At 40.4% G+C, this 16,913-nt stretch overlaps 2 pseudogenes; both read left to right on the top strand.

Moving 5' to 3' along the window:
• Positions 1–2,609: 2,609 nt before the first annotated feature.
• LOC101016540 lies at positions 2,610–7,608 on the top strand (annotated as a pseudogene).
• Positions 3,745–5,323, top strand: LOC101015226 (annotated as a pseudogene).
• Positions 7,609–16,913: the final 9,305 nt, after the last annotated feature.

Consider the following 16,913-nt stretch of genomic DNA (forward strand, 5'->3'; position numbering starts at 1 on the left):
TGATCTTTTTATTGTCTCCATAGTTTTGCTTTTCTAGAATGCCATATACTTGGAATCATACAGTGTGTACCCTATTCAAATTGGCTTCTTTCCCTTAGTAATATGCATTTAAGTTTCCCCCATGTCTTTTCATGGCTTGATAGCTCATTTTTTAGTGTTGAATAACATTCTATAGTCTGGATGTGCCATCTGGCCTGCATTTTCCAAAATATAGCAATATAGGAATGGAAAAAGACAAAGAAAGGCAACTAAAGAGATATGACAAATGAAAGCAATATATGGTTCCAGTTTCCATATTGTACTTGTGGGGGCAGGGGGAAATGTTGTAAAGGACACTGTTGGGAGAATTGTCAGAACTAGTATATGGGTTGTATATTAAAGTGCTATGTCGATATTGAATGTCCCAAAGCTGATAATTCACCGCACTGTGAATATATATGAGAATATTCTTGCTCTTAGGAAATATACACTGAAATATCAACAGGTAAAGGGGCATGATATATACAACTATTCTCAAATGGTTCCAAAAATACATAAAATATGTGTGTGTGTCTGTGTGTGTGTGTGTGTGTGTGTGTGTAGAGAGAGAAAGAGACAGAGAGATAAAATAAATGTGACAAAATGTTTAAAATTGGCAAATCTTGCCAAAGATTATTTGGGGGTTCTTTATACTATTCTTGCAAGTTTTTTGGGTAACTTTGAAATTATTTCAAATTAACAAAATAAACAAAATTCTATCTTTTCCCCTACTGAACTCAGATGCTGCTTGTATCATATTCTCCATACCCATATTCTGTCCCATTCTCTGTGAGCAAACACTACGCTACTTTAATTATAGCAACTTTATAATATGTTTTGAATATTTTAACTAAGTTTTAAACAATATCTGAAAGAATGTATCCTTCTCATTATTCTTCTTTTTCAGGATTTTCCTGTATATTCTTCCTTCTTTGTTCCTTTTTACAGAAACTTATGATACTCTTATTGGAATAATATTACATTTATAGATTAACTTATAATTGACAACTTGGTGATGTTTAGTCTTTCTATCCAAAACTTGATATGCATTCCCATTTGATCAAGTCCACTTTTGTGTTTTTCGGGATGTTTCTTAACTGCGTTTTGACACTTTGCTTATTTTGCCCTTATAAGTGCAATATTGTTTCCATTATAACTTATAACAGGTTTTAATATACCATTTGAGTTCCCGAATAAAAAGTTTTTAAATCATTTTACAATTATTCTAAGGCAGATGTTTTCTAGCCTGTTTTTGGTATCTTATTATTGCTGGTTGTGTTGTGAAATTTTCAAAACAAAATATACTATCATTCACTTTAATTAATATTGCAAAGACAGGCTATGGTTAGTACATGGGGAGATAGAAATCCCTGAATTCCAAGAGTTAAACTGGTTGAAAGCAACACATGGCAAATGACCTCAGCAATCTGCAGAAGGCTTGTATCTCCACATCAAAAACCAAAGGAAGAACACTGGAAAAAATAATTTAGTCTTGATGAAACGTTAACAAAATCTTTAATCTTGTTAGTGGCATCAGCATACCTGAAGAAAGCATATGTGAACTAACTCTTTAATTAAACGTTAAGAATTTGTCAAGGTTTGTTCAGTCCTGTTAAGGAGGAAAATAACTGAATTATTTAAAAAAAAAAAAAAAAAAAAAAAAAGGAAGTCTGAGGACTAAAGAAAAACCCTCCAAACAAAACAAAATTCTTTATGTTTCTGTATCTCGAGTCTGTGCTTCCATACCTGCCAAGCAATTTTCGGGGAGTTAAAGCATTTGCCAACTTTCAGGTGTCCAGCCTCCCCCAGGGATATTTCTCACTGAAAACAAACCAATTCACCTGTGATGTACACATCAGTCTGTAGCGAACCTGAGGGGAATACAGTCATCAGGTCCGGATGACCTGAGTGCAAACACAGCACTGCCAGCCCAGAGGCCTCCTCAGGTGCTGACTTCTGCCTCTCAAACTGAACACAAGCCATACTGGACACCTGAGGGAGATTAAAAACTATAGAATCAAGTGGGTGAAGGATATGAACAGACACTTCTCAAAAGAAGACATTTATGTGGCCAATAAACATATGAAAAAAAGCTAATCATCACGAGTCATTGGAGAAATGTAAAGCAAAACCACAATGAGATACCATCTCATGCCAGTTAGAATGGCGATCATTTAAAAGTTAGGAAATAGATCCTGGAAAGGATGTGGAGAAATAGGAACGCTTCTACACTGCCGGTGGGAGTGTAAACTACTTCAGCCATTGTGGAAGACAGTGTGGTGATTCCTCAAGGATCTAGAACCAGAAATATCATTTGACCCAGCCATCCCATTACTGGGTATATACCCAAAGGATTGTAAATCATTCTACTATAAAGATACATGCACACGTTATGTTTAGTGCAGCACTATTCACAATAGCAAAGACTTGGAACCAACACAAATGCCCATCAATGATAGACTGGATAAAGAAAATGTGGCAAGATCGAGGCTGCCTCCCCAACTCAGCTGGTGGGAGGGTGGGGGAGGGAGGCGGGGAGAGGAGAAGGCCGCAATGGAGGAAGAAGGAAGTGGCAGAGGAAGAAGGAAGCGGCGGAGGAAGAAGGAAGCGGAGGTGCCGCTTACACAGCAGCTCAGGTGGCACCCGGTACCTGGAAGTGTCAGTGCAGCACAGTAGTTGGTGCGGATCCCGCAGACCTTGTAGTTAAATTAAGGAAGAATAAAAGAGATGAACATCTCTTAAAGAGAAGGAATGTACCACATGAAGGTATCTGTGAAGACTCTGATATAGATGGTGATTATAGAGTGCAAAATAACTCTCTAGAAGCTATTGTTCAAAATGCTTCAAGTGATAACCAACGAATTCAATTAAGTGCAGTTCAAGCTGCCAGGAAGCTTTTATTCAGTGATTGAAATCCACCAGTTGATGACTTTAAAAAATCTGGAATATTGGCCATTTTAGTCCATTGTCTGGAAAGAGATGGCAATCCTTCTTCACAGTTTGAAGCTGCATGGGCTTTGACAAACATTGTACGTGGAACTTCTGAACAAACTCAAGCAGTAGCTCAGTCCAATGCTGTGCCACTTTTCCTGAGGCTTCTCCATTCACCCCATCAGAATGTCTGTGAGCAAACAGTGTGAGCATTGGGAAATATCACAGGTGATGGGCCCCAGTGTAGAGATTATGTCATAAGTCCTGGAGTTATGAAACCTTTACTTTCCTTCATAAGTCCATCTATTCCGATAACATTCTTAAGAAACGTTACTTGGGTTATGGTCAACTTATGTCACTACCAAGACCCACCACCACCAATGGCAACCATTCAGGAGATTCTTCCAGCCCTTTGTGTTTTAGTTTATCACACAGACGTAAATATATTGGTAGATACAGTCTTGATCCTCTCTTACCTTACTGATGCTGATAATTAACAAATACAGATGGTAATAGACTCTGGAATAGTTTCTCATTTGGCTTCCTCAGCCACCAGGATGTTAAAGTTTAGACTGCTGCACTTCGAGCTGTGGGCAACATTGTTACTGGAACTGATAAGCAAATACAAGTAGTTTTGAACTGTGATGCCCTTTCACACTTCCCAGCACTCCTGATACATCCCAACAAGAAAATTAATAAAGAAGCAGTATGGTTCCTCTCTAAAATCACTGCAGGAAGTCAGCAGCAGGTACGGGCAGTGATTGATGCCAATCTTGTACCAGTGGTGATATACCTTTTGGATAAGGGGATTTAGGCATTCAGAAAGAAGCTACTTGGGCCAAAAGTAACTTAAAAATTAGTGGAAGGAAATAGCAAGTGGCTTACCTTATCCAGCAAAATGTTATCCCACCTTTTTGCAACTTGTTGACTGTAAAAGATGCAAAAGTGGTCATCCACAAAGCCTGAGTCCTGTCCTCTCACTCTCCTCCCCAGAGAGCATGAACTTCACCACTTTCTCCACCAACTACCAGTCCCTGGGACACCTGGACAGTGAGCAGCATGGCCAACATCTATGCAGGCACCAGGGGCTCTGGTTCCCAGATCTCCCCGTCCCACTCCACCAGCTTCCAGGGCAGCATAGGGTCCAGGGGTCTGTCTGCAGGGATGGCCGGGGGTCTGACAGGAATGGGAGGCATCCAGAACGAGAAGGAGACCATGCAAAGCCTGAATGACCTCCTGGCCTCCTACCTAGACAGAGTGAGGAACCTGGAGACCAAGAATCGGTAACAGGAGAGCAAAATCCAGGAGCCCCTGGAGAAGAAGGGACGCCAGGTCAGAGACTGGAGCCATTACTTCAAGACCATCGAGGAAGATCTGAGGGCTCAGATCTTCACAAATACTGTGGACAATGCCCACATCGTTCTACAGATTGACAATGCCCATCTTGCTGCTGATGACTTTACAGTCAAGTATGAGACAGAGCTGACCATGTGCCAGTCTGTGGAGAGCGACATCCATGAGCTCCACAAGGTCATTGATTACACCAATATTACTCAGCTGCAGCTGGAGACAGAGATCGAGGCCATAAGGAGGAGCTGCTCTTCATGAAGAAGAACCATGAAGAGGAAGTAAAAAGCCTACAAGCCCAGATTATCAGCTCTGGTTTGACTGTGGAGGTAGATGCCCTCAAATCTCAGGACCTCACCAAGATCATGGCAGACATCCAGGCCCAATATGACAAGCTGGCTCAGAAGAACTGAGAGGAGCAGGACAAGTACTGATCTCAGCAGTTGAAGAGAGCACCACAGTGGTCACCACGCAGTTTGCTGAGGTTGGAGCTGCTGAGATGATGCTCATGATGCTGAGACATACAGTCCAGTCCTTGGAGATCGACCTGGGCTCCATGAGAAATCTGAAGGCCAGCTTGGAGAACAGCCTGAGGAAGATGGAGGCCCGCTACACCCTGCAGATGGAGCAACTCAGCGGGATCCTGCTGCACCTGGAGTCAGAGCTGGCACAGACCCAGGCAGAGGGACAGGGCCAGGCCAAGGAGTATGGGGCCCTGCTCAACATCAAGGTTAAGCTGGAGGCTGAGATCGCCACCAACCACCGCCTGCTGGAAGATGGTGAGGATTTCAATCTTCGTGATGCCCTGGACAGCAGTAACTCCATGCAAACCATCCAAAAGACCACCACCTGCCAGACAGTGGATGACAAAGTGGTGTCTGAAAACAATGACACCAAAATTCTGAGACATTAAGCCAGCAGAAGCAGGGTACCCTTTGGGGAACAGGAGGCCAATGAAAAGTTCAGAGGTCACACCTTATACAAAAATTAATTCAAGATGGATTAGAGACTTAAATGTTAGACCTAAACCATAAAAACCCTAGAAGAAAACCTAGGTAATACCATTCAGGACATAGGCATGGGCAAGGACTTCATGTCTAAAACACCAAAAGCAACAGCAACAGAAGCCATAATTGACAAATGGGATCTAATGAAACTAAAGAGCTTCTGCATGGCAAAAGAAACTACCATCAGAGTGAACAGGCAACCTACAGAATGGGAGAAAATTTTTGCAATCTACCTATCTGACAAAGGGCTAATATCCAGAATCTACAAAGAACTCAAACAAATTTATAAGAAGAAACAAACAACCCCATCAAAAAGTGGGCAAAGGATATGAACAGACACTTCTCAAAAGAAGATATTTATGCAGCCAACAGACATGAAAAAGTGCTCATCATCACTGGTCATCAGAAAAATGCAAATCAAAACCTCAATGAGATACCATCTCATGCCATTTAGAATGGTGATCATTAAAAAGTCAGGAAACAACAGGTGCTGGAGAGGATGTGGAGAAATAGGAACACTTTTACACTGTTAGTGGGAGTGTAAATTAGTTAAACCCCTGTGGAAGACAGTGTGGCGATTCCTCAAAGATCTAGAACTAGAAATACCATTTGACCCAGAAATCCCATTACTGGGTATATACCCAAAGGATTATAAATCATGCTACTATAAAGACACATGCACATGTGTGTTTATTGCGGCACTATTCACAATAGCAAAGACTTAGAACCAACCCAACTGCCCATCAATGATAGACTGGATTAAGAAAATGTGGCCCATATACACCATAGAATACTATGCAGCCATAAAAAAGAATGAGGTCATGAAGCTGGAAACCATCCTCAGCAAACTATCACAAAGACAGAAAACCAAACACCACATGTTCTCACTCATAGGTGGGAATTGAACAATGAGAACACTTGGACACAGGGCGGGGAACATCACACACTGGGGCCTGTCAGGGGGTTGGGGGCTGGGGGAAGGATAGCATTAGGAGAAATACCTAATGTAAATGATGAGTTGATGGGTGCAGTAAACCAACATGGCACATGTATACCTATGTATCAAACCTGCATGTTGTGCACTTGTACCCTAGAACTTAAAGTACAATTTAAAAAAAAAAAAAATCAAAGGTCAAAAAAAAAAGATTCACAAGTTGTGCAAGTAGTACTCAATGGACTAAGTAATATACTAAAAATGGCCAAAGATAAGGCATAAACCATAGACTATTTATTTATTTATTTATTTATTTATTTATTTATTTTATTTGAGATGGATTCTCACTCTGTCTCCAAGCTGGAGTGCAGTGATGCGATCTCGGCTCACTGCAATCTCCAACTCTCTGGTTCAAGCAATTCTTCTGCCTCAGCCTCCTGAGTAGCTGGGATTACAGGCATGTGCCACCATGCCCAGCTAATTTATGTATTTTTAGAAGAGACGGGGTTTCACCATGTTAGCCAGGATGGTCTTGATTTTCTGACCTCGTGATCCGCCCAGCTCGGCCTCCCAAAGTGCTAGGATTACAGGCGTGAGCCACCACGCCCAGCCAGGCAGTCTTATAGAAGAAGATGGAGGGCTGGAGAAAATTAAACAACTTCAAAATCATGAAAATGAAGACATCTACAAATTGGCCTGTGAGATCACTGATCAGTTCTTCTCTTCAGATGATATTGATGAAGACCCTAGCCTTGTTCCAGAGGCAATTCAGGGTGGAACATTTGATTTCAATTCATCTGCCAATGTACCAACAGAAGGGATCCAGTTTTAGAAAGATGTTGTGGAAGTTAGGTACAATGCAGCACTGAGATATAGACACATACACATATATACGTATATACATATATATGTGTATATATGTGGGTATATATATATAAAGGTTTGATCCATCAAGCTTGGCTCATGGGATCTGCTGCTGCGTTAAATGGGGAAATAAAACGTGAAGATTTCATTTGAAATCACAGAAAATACCCAAATGAGGTCAAGATGGAGAATGGGTGCAAGTGAGAATGGGTGGCAAAATGTAATGGAAACTTCACATGAATGCTTATTTAGGTTGTTCAAAGTAAAAAGGGCTACAGGTCACAGGTCATCAGTGTCTGAGAAAGAATATTGACTTTATATCAGTTGAGGGGAAAGTGTAGTACTGTCATCCTCAACCTTGTAAGAGCATAAAAGAGAATAAGCTGCCCATATAAGTCAAAGGAAAATGAGCCCAGGCCTTGCTCTGAAGCAATGTGTGAATGGACAATGTTGAATGAATGTCTGGCTCAGTGATGGACAGCCAGGTTCATCTTTAAGATCTAGGGCTCATCCCTCATGAAGCAGACTCCTAGTCCTGGGGTGACTGTGTATGAGGATTTGGTTGTAGAGCTGTGTGTGAATTCATGTAAGCTTGATTCACCTTCAGGGGCTGATAACAAACCTAGTAAATCATCAAAATGAGATCATAAGAGTTAATGTACAGTGGACATGAAAACAAAGACTGGTTTAGCAGCAGACATTGGTTTACTCTACAGCCTGTGTTTTCTATTTCCCCCTTTCCCACCTCCTTCTCCCCATTCCACTTCTTTTTTTTTTTTTTTAGTTTTTTTTTTTTTTTTTTAGTTTTTCAGTTTTTATTTACCTAGTATGCCTTCTTTTAGTTGCTTCTTAAGTCAGGAAAGTTTTCAGGAAAGTTTTCAGGAAAGTTTCCCTGTGCATTTGCACCAGATGAATGTTTGATGCTATGAAAAACTTTCCATAGCATCAAAACTAATTTGCAGAGGTTTTTGCATTAAAAAAATCATAAATTTCTCTCAAAACAGACTGCAGTACACAAGTTGCCATAATAGTACAAAACAGTAAAATGCGCTTAAAAGGCCATCTTTTTCATTTTCAGAAATAACGTGAAGATGTTTGCATGAGGTAAATCTACAGCCTGATTTTAGATTTTGTTGAGTCCTGTAAAGAAGAAGAAAAAAAAGTTTCAATTGTGGCAGAATACCATGCTGTGTTTAAATGTTACTTGTTTTCAAACTTTATTTTCTATGAAAATGACATGGAAATTTCTAAAATGGAATTTGGTGTATATGTACTGCTGAATAAAGAGCAATGAAGAGGTTTGAGTAGATGCACAAATCACATAATGGTTTGAACACCTTTAACAGTATGCCTAATCTGCTCAATTATTTTAGAATCTTTTTTATTTTAGATGTAGACAGCCATGAACAATCTATTTTGAGCCACTTTAGGGAGAAAACTTTGTATTTTTTAAACTTGCATAAAAGTTAGGCAAATGGTTTTTATAAATTAGAATAATACCTCAGTTTTGATGTTATGCACACTAAATTATATGTGACATAAATTAATTTGTACAAAAAGAACTAGGTGGCTCATTGTAAAAAATCCTGTGCCTTCCCCTTTGAGCATAAGTGTTGCATGAACAACAGATTGTTACAAGAAACATACCAGGGGGTATACCCAAAGGATTATAAATCATGCTGCTAAAGACACATGCACACGTATGTTTATTGCAGCACTATTCACAATAGCAAAGACTTGGAACCAACCCAAATATCCATCAATGACAGACTGGATTAAGAAAACGTGGCACATATATACCACTGAATACCATGCAGCCATAAAAAAGGATGAGTTCATGTCCTCTGTAGGGACATGGATGCAGCTGGAAACCATTACTCTCAGCAAACTATCACAAGAACAGAAAAACAAACACCACATGTTCTCACTCACAAGTGGGAATTGAACAATCAGAACACTTGGACACAGGAAGTGGAACATCACACACTGTGGCCTGTTGTGGCGTGGAGGCAGTGGGGAGGGATAGCATTAGGAGATATACCTGATGTAAATGACGAGTTAATGGGTGCAGCACACCAACATGGCACATGTATACATATGTAACAAACCTGCACATTGTGCACACATGCCCTAGAACTTAAAGTATAATTTAAAAAAAAAGAAAGAAACATACCAGGGGGGCAGTTCCAAGGTAGCTGAATAGGAACAGAACCAGTCTACAGCTCCTAGCATGAACAACACAGAAGATGGGTGATTTCTGCATTTCCAACTGAGGTACTGGGTTCATCTCACTGGGACTTGTTGGACAGTGGGTGCAGGACAGTGGGTGCAGCCCACCAAGTGTGAACTGAAGCAGGGTGAGGCATCACCTCACCTGCAAAGTGCAAGGGGTCAGGGAATTAACTTTTCTAGCCAAGGGAAGCTTTGACAGATGGCAACTGGAAAATCGGGTCACTCCCACCCTAATACTGCACTTTTCCAATGGTCTTAGCAAATGACACACCAGGAGATTATATCCCATGCCTGGCTCAGAGGGTCCCACACCCACGGAGCCTCGCTCATTGCTAGCACAGCAGTCTGAGATCAAACTGCAAGGCAGCAGTGAGGCAGGCAGAGGGGCGTCCACCATTGCTGAGGCTTAAGTAGGTAAACAAAGCAGCCCGGAAGCTCGAACTGGGTGGAGGCCACCCCAGCTCAAGGAGGCCTGCCTGCCACTTTAGACTCCACCTCTGGGGGCAGGGCATAGCCAAACAAAACGCAGCAGAAACCTCTGCAGACTTAAATGTCCCTGACAGCTTTGAAGAGAGTACTGGTTCTCTCAGCACGGAGTTTGAGACCTGAGAATGGACAGAATGCCTCCTCAAGTGGGTCCCTGACCCCTGAGTAGCCTAACTTGGAGGCACTCCCGAGTAGGGGCAGACTGACACCTCACACGGCCAGGTACCCCTCTGAGATGAAAATTCGGGAGGAAGGATCAGCCAGCAACATTTGCTGTTCTGCAATATTCGCTGTTCTGCAGCCTCTGCTGGGGATACCCAGGCAAACAGGGTCTGCAGTGGACCTCCAGTAAACTCCAACAGACCTGCAACTGAGGGTCCTAACTGTTAGAAGGAAAACTAACAAACAGAAAGGACATCCACACCAAAACCCCCTCTGTACGTGACCATCATCAAAGATCAAAGGTAGATAAAACCACAAAGATGGGGGAAAAACAGCACAAAAGGTGAAAATTCTAAAAATCAGTGTGCCTCTCCCCATCCAAAGGAACACAGCTCCTCGCTAGCAACAGAACAAAGCTGGACTGAGAATGACTTTCATGAGTTGAGAGAAGAAGGCTTCAGATAATCAAACTTCTCTGAGCTAAAGGAGGAAGTTCAACCCCTTCACAAAGAAGCTAAAAACCTTGAAAAAAGATTGGAAGAATGGCTAAATAGAATAACAAGTGTAGAGAAGTCCTTAAAAGACCTGATGGAGCTGAAAACCATGGCATGAGAATTACATGATGAATGCACAAGCTTCAGTAGCTGATTCAATCAACTGGAAGAAAGGGTATCAGTGATTGAATATCAAATGAATGAAATTAAGTGAGAAAAGAAGTTTAGAGAAAAAGAGTAAAAAGAAATGAACATGGAAAGGAACAACCGGTACCAGCCATTGCAAAAACATGTCAAAATGTAAAGACCATCGAGGCTAGGAAGAAACTGCATCAACTAACAAGCAAAATAACCAGTTAATATCATAATGGCAGGATCAAGTTCACACATAACAATATTAACCTTAAATGTAAATGGACTCAATGCTCCAATTAAAAGACACAGAATGGCAAACTGGATAAAGAGTCAAGACCCATCTGTTTGCTGTATTCAGGAGACCCATCTCACATGCAGAGACATACATAGACTCAAAATAAAGGGATGGAGGAAGGTCTACCAAGCAAATGGAGAACAAAAAAAAGCAGGGGTTGCAATACTAGTCTCTGATAAAACAGACTTTAAACCAACAATGATCAAAAGAGACAAAGAAGGCCATTACATAATGGTAAAGGGATCAATTCAACAGGAAGAACTAACTATCCTAAATATATATGCACCCAATACAGGAGTACCCAAATTCATAAAGCAAGTCCTTAAAGACTTACAAAGAGACTTAGACTCCCATACAATAATAATGAGAGACTTCAACACCCCACTGTCAACATTAAACAGATCAACGAGACAGAAAGTTAACAAGGATATCCAGGAATTGAACTCAGCTCTGCACCAAGCAGACCTAGTAGACATCTACACAACTCTTCACCCCAAATCAACAGAATATACATTCTTCTCAGCACCACATCACACTTATTCCAAAATTGACCACATAATTGGAAGTAAAGCACTCCTCAGCAAATATGCAAAGGGCAGAAATTATAACAAACTGTCTCAGGACTGAGTTGAAATCAAGCTAGAACTCAGGACTAAGAAACTCAATCACAGGCACTCCTTCCTGGAAACTGGGCCAACCTGCTCTGAATGACTGCACTGATTTTATAGCAATGAAGCCAAAAATAAAGATGTTCTTTGAAACCAATGAGAACAAAAGATACAACATACCAGATATCAGGACACATTTAAAAGCAGTGTGAATTTATAGCAGCACTAAAGTGCACAGAGAAAACAGCAAAGATCTAAAATTGACACTCCTAACATGCAATTAAAAGAACTGAAGGAAGCAAGAACAGCACGTTCAGCAGCTAGCAGAAACCAAGAAATAAACTAAGATCAGAGCAAGAGACACGAAGGAATAGAGACACAAAAACCCTCCAAAATCAATGGAATGGGAGTTGGTTTTTGAAAAGATCAACAAGTGATAGACCACTAGCAAGACTAATAAAAGAAAAAGAGAATCAAATGAGCGAAATAAAAAATGAAATAAAGAGAGGATAGCCTGCACTGACACCACAAATACAAACTACCATCAGATACTACCAACACACTCTCACGCCAAATAAACTAGAAAATCTAGAAAGGAAATGGATAATTTTCCTGGACACTTACACTCTTCAAGACTAAACCAGGAAGAGCTGAATTCTGAATAGACCAATAGCGAACAAGTGGGGCCAATAATTAATAGCCTGACCAAAAGTCAGGACCAGAGGGATTCACAGCTAGAATTCTACCAGAGGTACAAGGGAGGAGCTGGTAATACCTGAAACTATTCCAATCAATAGAAAAGAAGTCCTCAGAACTCATTTATGAGGCCAACATCATCCTGATACCAAGCCTGGCAGGCTTACAACAAAAAGAGGTACAGATAGCCAGCAACCTGATGAACATCGATGCAAAAACCTCAATAAAATACTGGCAAGGCGGTCCGGCATCAAAATCTCCACCATGATCAAGGGCTTCATCCTGGGACACAAGGCTGGTTCAGCATCGCCAAGTCAATAAGCATAATCAGCATATAAACAGAACCAAAGACAAAAGCCACATGATTATCTGAATAGATGCGAAAAAGGCCTTTGACAAAATTCAACAGCACTTCATGCTAAGCGGCTCAATGAATTGGGGTATTGATGGGAGGCGTGTCTCAAAATAATAAGGCTATTTGTGACAAACCCACAATAATATCATACAGTCAGACGGCAAAAGGTGGAAGCATTCCTTTGAAAACTGGCATAAGACTGGATTTTCTCTCACCACTCCTATTCCAACATAGTGTTTGGAGTTCTGGCTAGGGCAATCAGGCAAGAGAAAGAAATAAAGGATATTCAGATAGGAAAGAAAAGTCAAATTGTCCTGTCTGCAGATGACATGATTGTATATTTAGAAAACCCCCATCATCTCAGCCCAAAATCTGTTCAGCCCTTAAGAAACTGTAAAGTCTCAGGATGCAAAATTAGTAATGCAAAATCACCAAGCATTCATACATCAGTGGAACAAACAGAGGCCAAATCAGGAATGAACTTTGACTCACCAGCCTTCAAAGAGGCCGATACCTAGAATCAACTTACTAGGGATGTAAAGGACCTCTTCAAGAGAACTGCAAACCACTGCTCCATTGAAATAAAGAAGGTTCAAACAAATGGAAGAACATACCATGCTCATGGATAGGAAGAATCAATATTGTGAAAATGGCCATACTGCAGGTAATTTACTAGATTCAGCATCCCCATCCATTACCAATGACTTTCTTGCAGGGTGGAAAAAACTGCTTTAAAGTTCATGAACCAAAAAGAGCTGCATTGCCAAAGACAAATCCCGATGTCAAAAGAACAAGCTGGAGGCATCAAATACCTGACTTCAAACTATACTACAAGTCTACAGTAACTAACACAGCATAGTACTGGTACCAAAACAGAGATATAGACCAATGGAACAGAACAGAGTCACCAGAAATAATACACACATCTACAGCTATCTGATCTTTGAGAAAAACATCAGAAAAACAAGGGAAATGGGAAAAGGATTCCTTATTTAATAAATAGTGCTGCAAATTTGGTAATATAAGAAGCTAGAGGCTGGATCAGCACCATACTCCTTATCACGAAGGTAATTCAAGATGGATTAGAGACTTACATTAGACCTAATACCATAAAACCCTAGAAGAAAACCTAGGTAATACCATTGGGACATAGGCACAGGCAAAGGACTTCATGTCTAAAAACACCAAAAGCAATGGCAACAAAAAGCCAAAAGGTGACAAATGGGATCTAATTAAACTAAAGATATTCTGCATAAAATAAACTACCATCAGAGTGAACAGGCAACCTACAAAATGGGAGAAAATTTTTTGCAATCTACTCATGCAAACAGAAACAACTCTAGGAACCTACAAGAGACTCAAACAAATTTACAGAAAAAAACAAACAACCCCATCAAAAAGTGGGCAAAGGATATGAACAGACACTCAAAGAGGGCCATTCATACAGCCAACATGAAATTCATACAGACACATGAAAAATGCTCATCACTGGCCATCAGGAAATGCAAATCAAAACCTGACAGAGGATACCATCTCACACCAGTTAGAATGGCGATCATTAAAAAGTCAGGAAACAACAGGTGCTGAAGGGATGTGGAGAAATAGAACACTTTTACACTGTTGGTGGGATTGGAAACTAGTTCAACCAGCTATGGAAAACAGTATGGCGATTCTCAGGATGGAACTAGATGTATCATACTGTTAGCCATCCACGATTGGGTATATACAAAAGTTATAAATCATGCTGCTATAAAGACACATCGCGCCGTATGTTTATTGCGGCACTATTCTATGTAAAAGACTTGGTCAACTTAAACCATCAGTGACAGGCAGTTAAGAAAATGGCGCATATACACCCATGGAATACTGTAGCCAATTAAAGGATGAGTTTGTGTGCTGGCGGGACATGGATGCAGCTGGAAACCATCATTCTCAACAAACTATGGCAGAACAGAAGCCAAACATGTTCTCACTCATGGGGTGGGGCTGGGTGTGAGATCACTGGACTAGGAGGGAACATCACACTGGGCCTCTCTTTGAGGAGGGAGGGGAGGTTGCGTGGGAGTTATACCTGATGTAAATGACGAGTTGATGGGTGCTGGCAAAGGAGTTGATGGTGCCGCTTAACATATGCATATATAACACAACCTGTACATTCCATCACATATGTCTGAACTTAAAGTATAATAAAAAAAAAAAAAGAAGAAATGAACAAAGCCTTCAAGAAATATGGGACTATGTGAAAAGAACAAATCTATGTCTGATTTAAACTGAAATTGATGGGGAGAATGGAACCAAGTTGGGAAACACTCTGCAGGATATTATCCAGAAGAACTTCCCCAACCTAGCAAGGCAGGCCAACATTCAAATTCAGGAAATACAGAGAACACCATAAAGATACTCCCCGAGAAGAGCAACTCCAAGACACATAATTGTCAGACTCATCAAAGTTGAAATGAAGGAAAAAATGTTAAGGGCAGCCAGAGAAAAAGGTTGGGTTAATTCAGAAAGGGAAGCCCATCAGACTAACAGCAGATCTCTCGGCAGAAACTCTACAAGCCAGAGAGAGTGGGGGCCAATGTTCAACATTGTTAAAGAAAATAATTTTCAACCGCAAATTTCATATCCAGCCAAACTAAGCTTCATAAGTGAAGGAGAAATAAAATCTTTCACAACAAGCAAATGCTTAGAGATTTTGTCACCAGCAGAACTGCCCTACAAAAGCTCCTGAATGAAGTACTAAACAGGGAAAGGAACAACTGGTACCAGCCACTGCAAAAACATGCCAAATTGTAAAGATCATCAATGCTAGGAAGAAACTGCATCAACTAACGAGCAAAACAACCTGCTAGCGTCATAATGGTGGGATTAAATTCACACATAATGATATTAACCTTAAATGTAAATGGACTAAATGCTCCAATTAAAAGACATAGACTGGCAAATTGGATAAAGAGTCAAGACCTATCAGTGTGCTGTATTCAGGAGACCCATCTCAAGAGCAGAGAAACACATAGACTCAAAACAAAGGGATGGAGGAAGATCTACCAAGCAAATGGAAAACAAAAAAAGGCAGGGGTTGCAATCCTAGTCTCTGATAAAACAGACTTTAAACCAACAATGATCAAAAGAGACAAAGAAAGGCTTTACATAATGGTAAAGGGATCAATGCAACAAGAAGAGCTAACTCTCCTAAATATATATGCACTCAATACAAAAGCACCTAGATTCATAAAGCAAGTTCTTGGAAACCTACAAAGAGACTTAGACTCCCACAAAATAATAATGGGAAATGTTAACACCCCACTGTCAACATTAGACAGATCAACAAGACAGAAAGTTAACAAGGATATCCAGGAATTGAACTCAGCTCTGCACCAAGCAGACCTAATAGACATCTACACAACTCTTCACCCCAAATCAACAGAATACACATTTTTCTCAGCACCACATCACACTTACTCCAAAATGGACCACATAGTCGGAAGTAAAGCACTCCTCAGCAAATGTAAAAGAACAGAAACTGTAACACACTGTCTCTCAGACCACGGTGCAATCAAACGAGAACTCAGGATTAAGAAATTCACTCAAAACTGCTCAACTACATGGAAACTGAACAACATGCTTCTGAATGACTACTGGGTACATAAGGAAATGAAGGCAGAAATAAAGATGTTCTTTGAAATCAATGAGAACAAAGACATAACGTACCAGAATCACTGGGACACATTTAAAGCGTGTGTAGAGGGAAATTTATAGCCCTAAATTCCCACAAGAGAAAGCAGAAAAGATCTAAAATTGACACTCTAACATCACAATTAAAACAACTAGAGAAGCAAGAGCAAACACATTCAAAAGCTAGCAGAAGACAAGAAATAACTAAGATCAGAGTCAAACAGAAGGACACAGAGACACAAAAAACCCTCCAAAAAATCAATGAATCCAGGAGCTGATTTTTTGAAAACATCAACAAAATTGATAGACCACTAGCAAGACTAATAAAGAAGAAAAGAGAGAAGAATCAAATAGATGCAATAAAAAACGATAAAGGGGATATCACAACCAATACCACAGAAATACAAACTACCATCAGAGAATACTATAAACACCTCTATGCAAATAAACTAGAAAATCTAGAAGAAATGGATAAATGCCTGGACACATACATCCTCCCAAGACTAAACCAGGAAGAAGTTGAATCCCTGAATAGACGAGTAACAGGCTCTGAAATAGAGGCAATAATTAATAGCCTACCAACAAAAAAAGTCCAGGACCAGAGGGATTCACAGCTGAATTCTACCAGAGGTACAAAGAGGAGCTGGTACCATTCCTTCTGAAACTATTCCAAT

This window comes from Papio anubis, chromosome 6 (genome assembly GCF_008728515.1).
Source record: "Papio anubis isolate 15944 chromosome 6, Panubis1.0, whole genome shotgun sequence".
NCBI classification, from domain to species: Eukaryota; Metazoa; Chordata; class Mammalia; order Primates; family Cercopithecidae; genus Papio; species Papio anubis.